The sequence below is a fragment of the Macadamia integrifolia genome, chromosome 8, assembly GCF_013358625.1.
Source record: "Macadamia integrifolia cultivar HAES 741 chromosome 8, SCU_Mint_v3, whole genome shotgun sequence".
Taxonomy (NCBI): domain Eukaryota; kingdom Viridiplantae; phylum Streptophyta; class Magnoliopsida; order Proteales; family Proteaceae; genus Macadamia; species Macadamia integrifolia.
The window spans coordinates 10,499,037-10,512,528 of NC_056564.1; the positions used below are offsets into that span (position 1 = coordinate 10,499,037).

The 13,492-nt window shown below is 37.9% G+C and overlaps 1 long non-coding RNA gene across 1 annotated transcript; it reads right to left on the bottom strand.

The window, feature by feature from the left end:
* Positions 1 to 6,766: 6,766 nt before the first annotated feature.
* On the bottom strand, positions 6,767 to 13,409 carry LOC122085773. The gene is made up of 3 exons (XR_006142218.1): positions 13,100 to 13,409; positions 7,114 to 8,610; positions 6,767 to 7,018 (listed from the first exon to the last, which is right to left on the bottom strand). It is a non-coding gene; the product is annotated as an uncharacterized LOC122085773 (long non-coding RNA).
* Positions 13,410 to 13,492: the final 83 nt, after the last annotated feature.

A 13,492-nucleotide genomic window follows, 5' to 3' on the forward strand; every position in this document is an offset into this window, starting at 1 on the left:
TAGAGTCGGAAAGAGAAGTAGTGGACTCGAGGAATTTGGGTTTTGGGCATAAGTTTTAAAAAATGTAGTAGTTTAAAAAAGGTAAGTGGTTTGATTTTTCAAAAAGCTTAGTAGTTTTAGGTTTTAAAATCTATATTGTATTAACCATTGGATAGAGAAAAGACACGTGTCAATAGATTATGAGGCATTAGTAGAGAATTGGAGAAGCAAGAATTGAAGATGAGCCAATTCTGTTTCTATCCCCCTCATTCATTTATATTACCACTGCCACCAAGACCACTCACAAGCAAAGCTACAGATGTGGCCTAGATTAGCCGCACTAAAAAGTTCAATTCTCCTTGCATTATCATTTTTGGAAACTTTTTTTGTTTTTTTTTTGGGTCCTTGGCAGCTTTGTATCTCATATCAGTATCAGTTTTGGCTGGCTTTTGGGGGCAGTTCTTTGTAAGAAAATTGGTTACATTGCTAAAGAGAGCTTCTATTATCATCTTCATCCTCTCTGGTGTTATCTTTGCTAGTGCTCTAACAATGGGTAACTTCTCAAAAGCACCCACCTTATAATTTGTCTGTGTTTCTCTATTCTCATAACTTTTTTCCTACCAATACTCCTCTGTATTTGCATAAGTCATAGAAAGTATGTCTAGACTTCTTAGTTTTCCCATTCTGACTTATATAAATCTTGCAGACATCATCGGTGTTGAGCAAAGAATCAACATGATACGTGATCATGAATATATGGGATTTCTAAGTTTTTGTCAGAACCATGGTTTCAAGTATCGGTATTGTATCGATTGTATCGGTATCGGTTGAGATCAATTCCTGATTCTTGATCAATCTACATCGATTACCCATATCGTTTTAGGGATAAAACAATAAAAAATATACATTTTTCTGAAAAGCAAGAGGCAAAAAGTGATCGATACCTACCGATCCTCTCCGATACCACACACACACACACACACTCACACAATGCGTACGACAGGGTTGGATCCCAATGATCTCCTCCCATGGGTGCCGGCTCCACAAGCTGAAGCTACCACCACTAGGCTATCCTAGTGTTCGTTCCACTCCCTATTTAATAGTTTAAATAAGTTGTTTAAGTTTTAAGCATATTAATTTACTTCATCTTAAAACTGAAATTTGGAACATAGTTATGGGTGGTTGGGACTACTTCTCAATGAAATTTGTGATCCCCGATTGACTTATTAGATAACAAATATGTCAACCCATATTAAGATGAACTACAGCACTAACTGTAGGTTCTACACATCTTTCAAACTTTGGTACTTGCCTTGGTCCTTAATTTGATTTCATTCATTTCTATTAATTTCCCACATGGTGAAGAAAGCCCATGCTAACAAATCATCAATAGAAATATAGAATGTGGTTGGGGGTGTGTAAATCCTTTTATACCTTTTAACTCGAGGAACTCCAGGAATCTTAATCACTTAAGCCATTTGATATTCTCATATGTGAAATCACTTCATTTTCCCTTAAGATTATTATATTGAATGAAAGCAATTTTACTCTTCACATTTTCTTTAATTTTCAAAATTTTTAATTATATTTGATGGAAAATGTTTGTCCATAGTGAGGATAAGGGTTTTTGTGAACAACAATATAATAGACTATGACTATGTAGTTGAAATCATTACTTCTACCTTCTATTTACGAATATCTGACATGCTCTCGAATACTTGACATGCTCTCAAATTCGTGACCATGTATGCAAACATATGACCATGGATCTCCCACCTTATACTCAAAATTCATCAACCAACAAGATATTATTTTATAAATTTTTTATTTGATACACAATATCCAAGTATTTTCATTTGTGAAAATAGGGAAAAAAAAATTACAATGGTCAATGAAAAAGTGGAACAACTTTAGAACCCTAACGAGACAGGAGGGATGAAACCCTAAACTTCAAAACTTTTAGTTTTAACCCTAAACCCTTACTAGTGACAATAAGAATATAACATCATCAACTCCAAAGAGACATTGGTTTCGTAGAGAAGACGAACTCCAAAGAAAGTGCCAACCTATGCTTCAATCTCTACCCTCGAACACTTGATGGAACCCATTGATATGTCGATCTCAATCAAGTTTTCTTCTTCGTTCATCTCATTAATCTCTGCTAATATCCCCATCAGATCCTCTTGTGGGAACATTGATTCCGGCAATAAATCCGGCAAATTTGGCCGTGACTTTATGGTTTGGTCTTCCTTTGAACCAAAGTAGTTACCTTCTGGGAGCTCGATTTCAATAAGGCTGTCGTCGTCTGAAATGGAATCATCAGAGCAAGCTGGACCCCGTCTCACTTCGCTGGAAAACGGCCAATCAACCTCAGAATCCTCACTGGTCGATGAGTGATTGATCCTTTCACTTTCCGACGATAAACCCTCTGATCCTGTGACGAAGTTTTGATTCTTTTGAAGCTGATCCACTTCATCTTCTGTACTTTCCTCTTCTGAAATATCCTCACTTTCCTGTTGCTTTTCTTGGGTAACCTCTTCTGAAACATCCCTATAACTGGTGCTAACAACTTCTTTTGTTAGATCACCCATAGAAATCGGTTTCCTCTTCGTGACTTTGAAGAGAAGAAGAGTGGATAAAATCAAAACAGTACAGATAAGGAATGAAGAAAAAGATGAACATAGAAGAACACTGCAGATCAGAAAAAGGAAAAAAACTGCAACAGAGAGTAGTGAGTGTCCCAAAAAACTTGAAGAAGTAGAAGGATAACTCATTAGATTCTCAACTGTTTCTCTCATGGCTGCTATGTACCAAAACATACAGAAGGAATGGATAGGATCGTATTTTTATTGGATTCGACAAAGCAATGCTAATGGGTCAAAAGGAAATGATGTCACTCGCAACTCAACTACCCTGAAAAGAAATGAAGAGAATAAAACCCTTCCACCCAGTCTCAGCTTACTATTGAGCTCTGAGCGGGACGAGGAGAAAAACCCTCATCACTCTCACTCTCATGTAGCTATAGAGACACAAAGGAGTGTCTACTGCAATGCAAGAAGCCCAACTGCAACCGAGATATAGAAAGATAAATAAAGGTCGAAAAGGGAAAAAGAAAATCCCTCTTAACAGAGAAGGCGAAAAAGTAAAGCAAATAGAAACCAAGCTCGAAGAGCACAAGAACAATGTTAATCTAGCAAACTCAGCGGCTTTTATTGGATGATGAAGAAGAAGAAGAAGAAGAATATGAAAACCCACAAATGAAATCAATATTTGAATAACAGAAATGAAAATGAAGAATAAGAAGGAATGATTCTCATGATGAGTTGTTTTCCCTTGGAGATCTCAGGGAATAGGTATTGACTGAAGTGGCTGTTGCTCCCAACGCGCAAGTTGGAAGGGGGCGGAAGAAGGATTTTCTTTGTGTAATTATTAGACTTGCTTTGAAATTACAGGCTTGTTCCTCCCTTTGAGTCCTTCACGGTTCCCGTTGCTTCTGAAAAACTGGGTCCTTTTTTATGGTTTTCTCTTAAACCAATCAGGTGGGTTTTTCTCAGCAGGTGATTCCCTTGAAAATATCAAACCACAGGTCTTCGTGTATCAATTTGCACCTCAAAGCTTGGAAATTGGTGGAAATTGGCGAAGCCATGTGCAGACTTCTGAGCTCACCACATGGCACTTGCGCTCAAACATCCATGAAATTGACAAGCAGAGCAAAGGATAACGATTAAATATTTCTCTTTCCCGCCACTTCTATGCAACTCCAAGAAAGCCATCCTTCATCTAACTACCGCAAAAACTTATCCAAATCTTCTGCAAATCAGACTCGCTCATTGAATTTGAAACCCTTGTATGAATTTACATTGTCAGAATCCCTGCAATCTTTCTGCAACTTTAAACCGAACTCTTTCTTCCACTACAGTTCCATAAGTCACCAAAACACCACGAAGGGTCAGATCCTCAGATGTCACCTATTTTTCCCCATCTCTGTAAAATCTTATCAAATATCAACTAAGCAATAAATTTCATTGCAAGTCTTTCGTCAAAAATTTCAACCATTTCCTTTTGTTGTTGTTTCCTGCAACTCTGCAAATACATGGAGACATTAATGCAGACCCAATACCCAACAACACATACGAGATAGATTCTGGTAGAACAGGCGAACATGTCAACTCTTATGACAGGATTTAAGAGACTACATAGACTCTCCCATTTCCCCCACCGCCCAAACCTAATTCTTTAATACGGGCACAACGTATTCTTTGTAATTTATTACCACGACCAACATAAAAGAGAGAGAAAGTGGGGACACTGACTCCTCATTCTCCAGAGTCCTGTGAGAACTCTCTCTCTCTCTCTCTCTGAGAGACACACATGGGTTTGAAGTGACCTTTAATTTTGGGCTATACAAGACTTGAATATTTGGGCGTTGAGATGGGCAGTGGGCAGTGGGCGGTGGGCACTGAGCTGTATTATATACGTAGATTTAGTTAACATGTTAAAAGGGTAAGGAACTAGGAAAAGCCAAGGATGAATGTAATGCACTTGCTTGGGGGAGGTGAGAGTGTGAGAGTGTGAGTGTGTGAAACTGTGCGTGCCTGGGTGGGGCTGGCGCCTGGCGGTGGGGTGGGGGTGGACAGCTATGTCGCCTTGATTGACGGGAAAGAGGGAGGTGGGTCTAGACTCTAGAGAGGTGGTTGTCTTTTCATATTGATTGAGAAACAGATTTTGAACTTGGCCTGAGGAGTAAGGAGGAGGAGATGGTGACTTTCCAATGTTGATGACCATCTATTTGTTTGAATGGCTCAATCAATTCGCACAACACAACCTTAGTCCCCTTCATTCATTATCATTCTTCGTAACCCCAAAAGGGGATAGGCAAAATCATCAAAATGCCTTTTCTTTTACTCTCTTTTTTAATACATGTACATAATATTGCACTGTGGAATCAACAACTTTAGGTGGTTACTTGTTGGGAGACTTTATTCTTTTTGTTGCAGCAACTTTTAGCAAAGGCCCTCTCAGTGTTTCCCATAATTAATGGCATTCCAACCAAAACCAACAATGTGATTAGCATAATTATCGATTTTAAAACGACATTAAATATACCCTTCAGACTTTACTCGTTCCTATCCTCCATCTTTGATTATATAGGACCATATTGATTATTTGTTTAGCATTTGCTTGCTTCCCTACAGCCAAAAAGCTTTCTAGTTGAAAAGGTACTAACTCTCTCTCCTTGCCTAGGGAAATATCAATATCATACACCCGACACTTAATATCTCCTCATCTGGTCTAGTCTCTTCATTAATCTCACTCTTTTACATTTAGATAAATCTTTTTCCCCCCTTTTTTTTTTTGGAATCAGATCTTATCGAGAGCGTGTGATAATCGTTTACAGCTATTGCACCGGTGTAGTGAGCATCAGGTGGCTGGGAGCCCCTTGAGACGTGTGCCTAGGTGCTCTCGGCCGTCTGATACTCACGCACCTCACTGCTCGTTGACTCATGAAGAGCCCATAGGTCACTAGAAATTAGCATCCCAACTCGAGAAAGGGTGGCCATGGGTGAGATTAGGATCCTCTCCAACCTCTCCAGCACACATCTGACAGCTGGGGTACTTGCACACACCTGAAGGCCTTCTCAGCCATCAGATGCGAAGGGGCTGTAGGGTTGGACCAGATTCGGATGCTGGGGGAGGAAATAGCAGGATGTATATCTATCCGATGTAGGAGGGGAGAATGGAAACAATGACCTCCCCCTGGATTTTAGGCCAGCCCTCTACTGTATTGGCAGCCACCACCATGCCAAGAGGTGCTTCCCCATTTAGATATATCTAAGTCTCTCGTCTTGTGTTTGGGGTCAACTTGCCACCAAATTAAGCGGAGCCACACCAAGCTCAGGCCCAACTTGGTTCAAAACTTAACAATTCCCCATCCCAACGGGCTTGCAGCCCTCAATCAATAAAACATTCAGAAGGCTTAGAATTAAATGAAATAAATCAATTATTTTTTCCCTTCTAATCTTCAGTACAAGAGAGTACTCCAACTTTGTGGTCGTTGCAATATACAGAATATTTCTGCAGAGACGTTTTATTGAATTCAAATAGATATACATCTAATACGAATACTTCCCTAATAAGAAACGACATCATGAGGCCTTTCCAGAGCCAGGCTAGTTCTACAATGATGTAGAAATGATACAGAAAACCCAAAGAAAATGCAACTGTACAACCCAATTGCTCCACTAACAGATTATCTGTGTATAACATGATTCAGATTAAATTCACAGGTTGTTCATACTTTAGTGCTTCTCCAATGAGATCTGCATTTAATCATTCAAAACATGAAGAACCTTGATGTTGATGTGGCTGTCCATGGAGGAGTTATTTTGACTCAGAAATGCTAAGTAACAGATATATAAGTGTCTGCAAATGTGGATGGGGAGGGGAACTATAAGTTCAATTACTATTATTATTATTATTATTATTATTTTTTGAAAAGTAATAGTCAATGTATAACAAATTAAATATTTAGATTAATACTAGGGGCTTTGGTTTAGGAGAATTTGAGCTCAAATCTTGCCAAATAATATTTAATCAAATTCTTTTGGCTCAAATTATAGGGCTAGTCTACACGAAGAACAACAATGCAGTCCACAGCCCACATTATCATTGATGAAGCAACAGTTTTGGGGAAAGAAGAGCCTTCAATTAGGACCAGATTGTGGATATTGCGGGTCTATTCAGCAATTAGATCATAACCTCTTTACTCTCAAAAATGGAATCAGACTTGAGTTGAAAGTTCATAAATGCATTATTTTGTTCCTAAATGTTTTCTTTATTAGATACAAAATTTTATTAAATATCAAGAAGTTGGAAAACATATTTGGCAGTTCCACAACAGCAGTCATATAATTTAAACCTAGGTTTTAGACAGATGTGACACCAAATCATCTGACACCGAAGCCCATGAAAATATTGCAATCCTCATGCTATTTGGTGTGATATGATGGACTATCCAAACTTTTGGAACACCATCACCCTAGCAATACACAACAAAAGCCAATCAAATAAATGAAGGGGAAAAAACAAAGAACTTCAAAAGTAGTTCAGAACAATAATTATACTCCAGCTTACACTGGTTCACCAAAGCAAAATCATAACATATTTTCCGTGACAATATGAGGATATAAATTTCTTCACCAGATTGAAATGAGCTGTAACACAAGCAAAATTCATCAAACTTACTACAAAAGCTGGCCAAACCTACACAGGCACAATTTTTTACAATTGAATCATAAAATATAAACAGAAACCTAATACTGAATTTTCAAGTACATATACACAACACCAACAAAATGCTCAATAATATGGATTTTCTAGTCAACATGGCTTGCTGCACTACAATGCAAATACATGTCTAACTCTATTCATTCAGGATAAAGATGACCATGAAGGTCATTGTGTTGCTTTCCTTCAGGAGTTTGATCATGAACAGCCTGATACTGATCTTAGCAGTGCTATAAAGAACAAGCAAGACTAGCAATAATTATTGACAATAAAGAAGAGAAGAAAAAAATCCTCGCCCCTAATTAATCATGGTAGACAATGCAGCCAGCATGTCATACAATCACATGTAAACATAAAAGCACTTCTGATGGGAGAAAAAGTCTAGGAATAGGAAAGAGAAGAAAAAAAATTCCTTCCATTTTTTTTCAGGGGCATAATGTGCAGCAAGACAGACTCATGATTTCCCTCTGAACCATATAGGGCACTTTCAGTGTTGGAGTTTGTTTCAACAAGTTGAGCTTAGTAACTAGTAAATATGGGTATAAGAGTTTAAACCACTATTATATGCAATTGGAAGCTATACCTTAATACAAATTCTTCCTTACTTACTCTATGTGCATGCACTAACCCCATAAATTTAATGACCAGAAACCTTGACTCCATTGTTGATGTCTTCGTCACTGTTATGATAACCTAGTATACCATGTCTCTGTCCTTTCATTTTTCAGGAAATGAGTGACGACGCAGACGGAAATGCTTTTTTTTTCTTGGCAATGTACTTTAGGGTTGTTTTGCAGCTCCAAGAAGTACCGTATTTTGTAAGTGAGAGTTGGACAATTCTGAGAGAGTTGGACAATTCTGAAGGAGCAATGTTTATTGATTTCACGCCAAGACCATGATCAGTCCCCCAGTTACTCTCTCCATTGGCTGCTTTTAAATCATCATCATCAGCCAGCTTCCACTGTTTTCCACATACATTCTGATTCTGCTGACCCTAAATAGAACCAGGCCCAGCCACTAGAGCTTATATTCAGCTTCATGAATCCCTGAATCTGTTTGCCTTGTGCATTCAGAACCAAGGAAATCAATACACCTAATGTCATTATTGAAGTCCAACTTGGTAGTCAAAATATAATTTTGCTTATATCTTTGACATTGGATCTTATTAGAGAGATACACACCAAACAAAAATGTTTCAGCAGATTAGGCTTTTCCCAGCTAAACATCAAATGTATGCACATTAAAGTTAGCTAGATGAATATAAAGTACCAGAATGCTAATTCCAACTTCTAGAGCTTGTTAAAATAGTCTATCCTCTAGTACCACGTCATTCGGCAATTGGTCCTGCATGTTTGCCAAGGGCAGGTTGTAGAAATTAACTGGCCCAGCAGTGAATAGAAAGTGAGAATAATATATGCCTGTTCATTTAGATATGCAATGAGAACCAAAATATGCAATGGGTGCTTATACCTCCTAAAAAGACAAAATGGAAAAGAAGGTAGTGAAACATTTCTAGACTCATCTTTAATTGACATCAGCTCTGCAAAATTCCAAAAGAAGCCCACAAGGGCTCCCCATATTCTCAAGATGCATACAAACCTTCATTTTGACTTGAAGCATGAAGTGACTTGTTTAGCCACATAATGCAACAAGGAAAGAAATATAGGAGGTCAATTTATTTGCAGTCAACTGCACATGAGAGGATGCACAGATAAACAATATGATCTGTCTAAAAGGTAAAACGATGAGGCTCAAGATATGAAGATGGAAAGTATGATGTTGTTTTCTAATATCTATTTTCCAAGGAGGTTGGGGGGGGGGGGTTGAGGAGAGTCATTTGGATCTCCAAATGAAAGTTGGTTCTAAATGCTCTCCAATTCAGATTATTCCATTGGATTGGCCAACCTAGAATGGTCAATGGTTCTTTCCATTGGGGTTGGGGGTGAGGATTACTGGAATAGTCATGGCAGATAGTCTAACAAACACTGGGTGCACATTTTCACTGATTCAGACATGCTAACAGAAGACCTACCAACAACAACAACTCAATCTCAATTGAATGGGGTCGGCTACATGGATCCGATCAAAGACGAAAAAGGTGTTCAAATCCATAACTATGATGTCTCAAAGCCCCTAAATCAATTCTATTTAGGAAATGTGCATACATAGCCCTTTTAAGCTCTATACATTAAGCAGTCTTCAATGTAAAACCAGACAAAGTCCCAAATACTGAGCTCCTCTATATTCATCTATGAAAAATCAATCAACCTTACAAATGTAAAGAGATCTTGCATATGGCGCAGTGGCATGCTAAAATAACCTCAGGTAAGAGGGCTCAAAATGCAGAACCCATTAGTATTGATGAAGGATCCTTGAAATAGCTCATGCTTCAATGAATCAGGGACTGAGTTGTAAGGTTTTTGTGGCTGATAATGGATATAAGTGGGGTTATATAAAACTGCTCATCTAACACAAAACAGCAACAAAGGATGTAGCGGTAATGGTTTGACCTAGGATGGAAAGAGAAAAAGTTGTAAACTTAAATTAGTGACAAGATACATTTTATAGTCCCAATGTGATTAAACGAAAAAACTCACTCCGATAAGTTTCAACAAAACAGATACTTTCTGTTTCATGAAAATTCTCAATACTACTCAGTCTTGGAGAAGAAATCCTGTTACGTAATGAACTAATAACACTTAAGTCCACTCTAAGATTCTCTAGAATCAGAGTAAATGACCCTCATGTTTCCCTTTATGTGGAGCGTTTAAAGATTCCAATCGAAGGAGAGGGACACCATATGATTGTTGTATCCAATTACACCCACAATACAGAAATAGAAAACCTTAAGAAATTATCCTATATTGTAGAAAAACAGTGGCCAATAACCCCAAATGGAAAAATATCTCCAACAATGGCATTAAGAGAGTTTCATTCTTACACATCTCCAGGTAATGTGGTTTTCTAGCCATATTGAAGAGCTAAATGAGTGGTGTGCTCAAGGAGCCTACATGCTACAAGGCCTGAGACTAGTCAACCAGACGTTGTTATTGGATAATATACACCATCCAGGAACACATATAAGTATTCCCAGGCAATTGAGTCATGACAATTCCATTTCCAGAAAATACAAATGGTCCTTATGATTTAAAATAAAAAATGACTATGAGGCTGGCTAAAGGGTTGACCCAACATGTGTGCCCCTAATGGCTAGTTTTCTAGTGTCTAATAGAGTTACTGGTCAGATTCAATTTATGTTCAGTTAATAATACCCAGTCTGGGTTGGGACAAAACATGCCCTTACCAAAGGGTCTGCATGTTAGAACTGAAAATGTAACATGGTGTATGGTTAAGTTTGGGTTCTATTCAGTAAAACTATCAAAAAATCCCTTTTGCAATAAAAATAGCCTTCAACAAAGCATCTGGAGGGATTGCAGCATAGTTTCTAGTCGTCTCTTCCTTATCCTCTCTACTGTCTTCCATATGCAACCAAAAATCTTCCTACTCCTTTCCTCTCTCACCCCCGTTCCCCGTTCCCCGTTCCCCGTTCCCCGTTCCCGTTTCCCCGTTTCCCCGTTCCCCGTTCCCCATTCTCCGTTCTTTTATCCTACTTGTTCCCTTTATCAACCTGCACATGAAATTATCACTCAAAATGGAAGAAGTGTTTCCTAACAGTTAACACTTATAGATATAATGAGCCTTGCTTTATCATGTTTTTATATTAGATGGATAACTTTCCTAGGAGTTGATTTATCTCCTTCCATAAGGGTTTCATATCTCAATAGATTGTAGCTACTCCTGGCAAGGAAAGATTTTTATCATTCTACATTGTGTTAATCTAAGGAAGCATATACTTGTCAGCATCAACTTGTCATTATGACAAGTCATTTATGATTTTTCTTCCTAGTCAATGTGTCTGCACATTTTAAGTTGCAAACTTCACCAGCCTTGTCCAAATGGTATATCTAAACAACAAAGCAATTAAATGAGAACCGGCAAAACTTATAAGTTATGACCTCCAGGTATCCATAGGTGTAAACTCTTCTTCTTCTTTTTTTTTTTTTTTTCAACAAAGAAAATTTCCCAAAGAATAGGTTTTACCACAAAGAACTGAGTAAAATAATTCAAATATATATAGCTAAATTTGTATAGACCAAGTATTATGGTAATTGCAGTACAGAGACGTGAAATCATAGTTTTAGAAACCAAGACAAAACAGAAAACTAGAAAGGGTCTGATTCCAGTTCTCCAATTTCAACTGCCCACGAAGATGGAAGAATAGAATGGAAGCAGATTTTTAAATGGGAAGGAATCAGCCACATTGCCTGAGTCAATGTGGAGCGACTGCTCAGTCTGATACAATTTGAGACTGGGAGAGTCCCACTCATAGTCTCGAACCATGCTTGTGAAGCCATGACATCATTTTAAAATGAAGTGAGTGATCTTGCATTGAATGACATATGAACATGGCAAATCAGAGGACAAAAAAGATAATTTTTTCTTTGTGGTAGAAAAAATAAGTCACCTTGTAAGATGTCTCAACAGAAAAATTTAGATTTACTCCTAAAGTTATGTGAAGAAGGAAAAACTAACAGAAAACTTCTGCAATACAGTCCAAACACTCAAAGCAGGACAGAAACACTATAAAAAAAGGGCGTACCCAGTGCACAAGGCTCCCTCTATTGCAGGATCTGGGGATGGACAGAAACATTATCCTTCAGTAAAATATTAAAAAAAATGTGATTAACATAACCATCATAATCTCATATGTGATTGTAAGTGACACTAAAGAGAATAACCACAGTAACGTATATTTCTTTGACTATTTGTGCATGTATTACAATATATTTTATTTGTGCATGTATTCGTACACTATCCTACATTTCCTTTCTGTTCCTATTGGTATTGGAGAATAAGAGATAGTTGAGAGAGATGAGCTTACTTATTGATGCAGATTGCCTTTACCATTAGGACTTGGTCAATTTGTAGCAGAAGGGAAATTAGTCATTTGTTATTATCTGGTTTGTTTCATAGACCAGGGGGCCACATTATAGAGATCCAACACTTGACATCTAGGGTGAATATATTGTTCAGTTGAACTCAGTATGGTCGGTTCCCATATCTACCACATGGTAGCCAACGTGATATTCAGGAAATACAGTGGAAATAATCCGATCATGGTGGCCGTATGATGAAGATAGGACCTAAACTTTGGCCAGCACAAATGGCTCCTCTATCAATTCAACAGTCAGATCAGCCACATCAGCACTCCATGTGGCTAAAATCAAGCAATTTTCAAGATATAAGGACAGTCTTCAAAGCTTAATCTTGACCGCCAAAGGATTCTATAAATGTTCTCTAAGTTCCTCAATCCCATCAGCATAATATCCTTCAAGGGAAAGGGAAAAGTAAAACTACACCAACTCAGAAACTAACCAAACCTAATTGTAAGTGTTTGGTGTCAGCATTTACAGTCTTTCGCTCAGACAATATAGAGACAACATGTTTTAGGTCAAATTGACTTTTTAGCCGTATAAGTAATGTAAACTAAGAATTGTGTACTTATTTTAGGAAAGATTCTATAGCTGTTTGATGAAAGAAAACAGCCCAAGAGGACAATATCAAGGAACAAGAACTGCAGCATTAATGGACAATCTCTGAAGGGCAGAATCAAACCTTAAAATGCCCTACATATGTTGCAAAAATTGAGTTTTAATGCAACGGCAGATTATGTGTTGTTGAACCCAAACAATTCAAAAGTAAATTGAAGCAAATTCTTATGCCATATAACATCCAATGGATTTGCAATTCTCATTTTGTCAAAGAAGAATACCTTATTGTACGGCAAAGCTGCTCCAATGTGTGAAGGTCACAGTGCTCAGAGAGAGGGAGAGGAAGGAATTATTGGTATTGTCATCGTTAACTCACTTCAGCAAATTGGGAAATTGCCATTGTAGCTTCTTACAATTTTCCGCGATCACCCAGAAAATGAGGAAGCTCCTCCTATGCAGAACGTCGAAATAGACAGTATTTGACTATTTGATCTGTAAAATAGTTAACTGCATCATAATTGAGTTCTGCTCTGCTTCTTCACAAACAGTGGCCTCCAGGGTTTCAAAATCGGTGAATCGGATCGGGAATCAGTCGGTTCAATTCTGTATTAGTTGGGACCGATCCCGATTTCAGCAGTTCCAAATAGGAATATTCCCACCAAGATTTCCCTGAA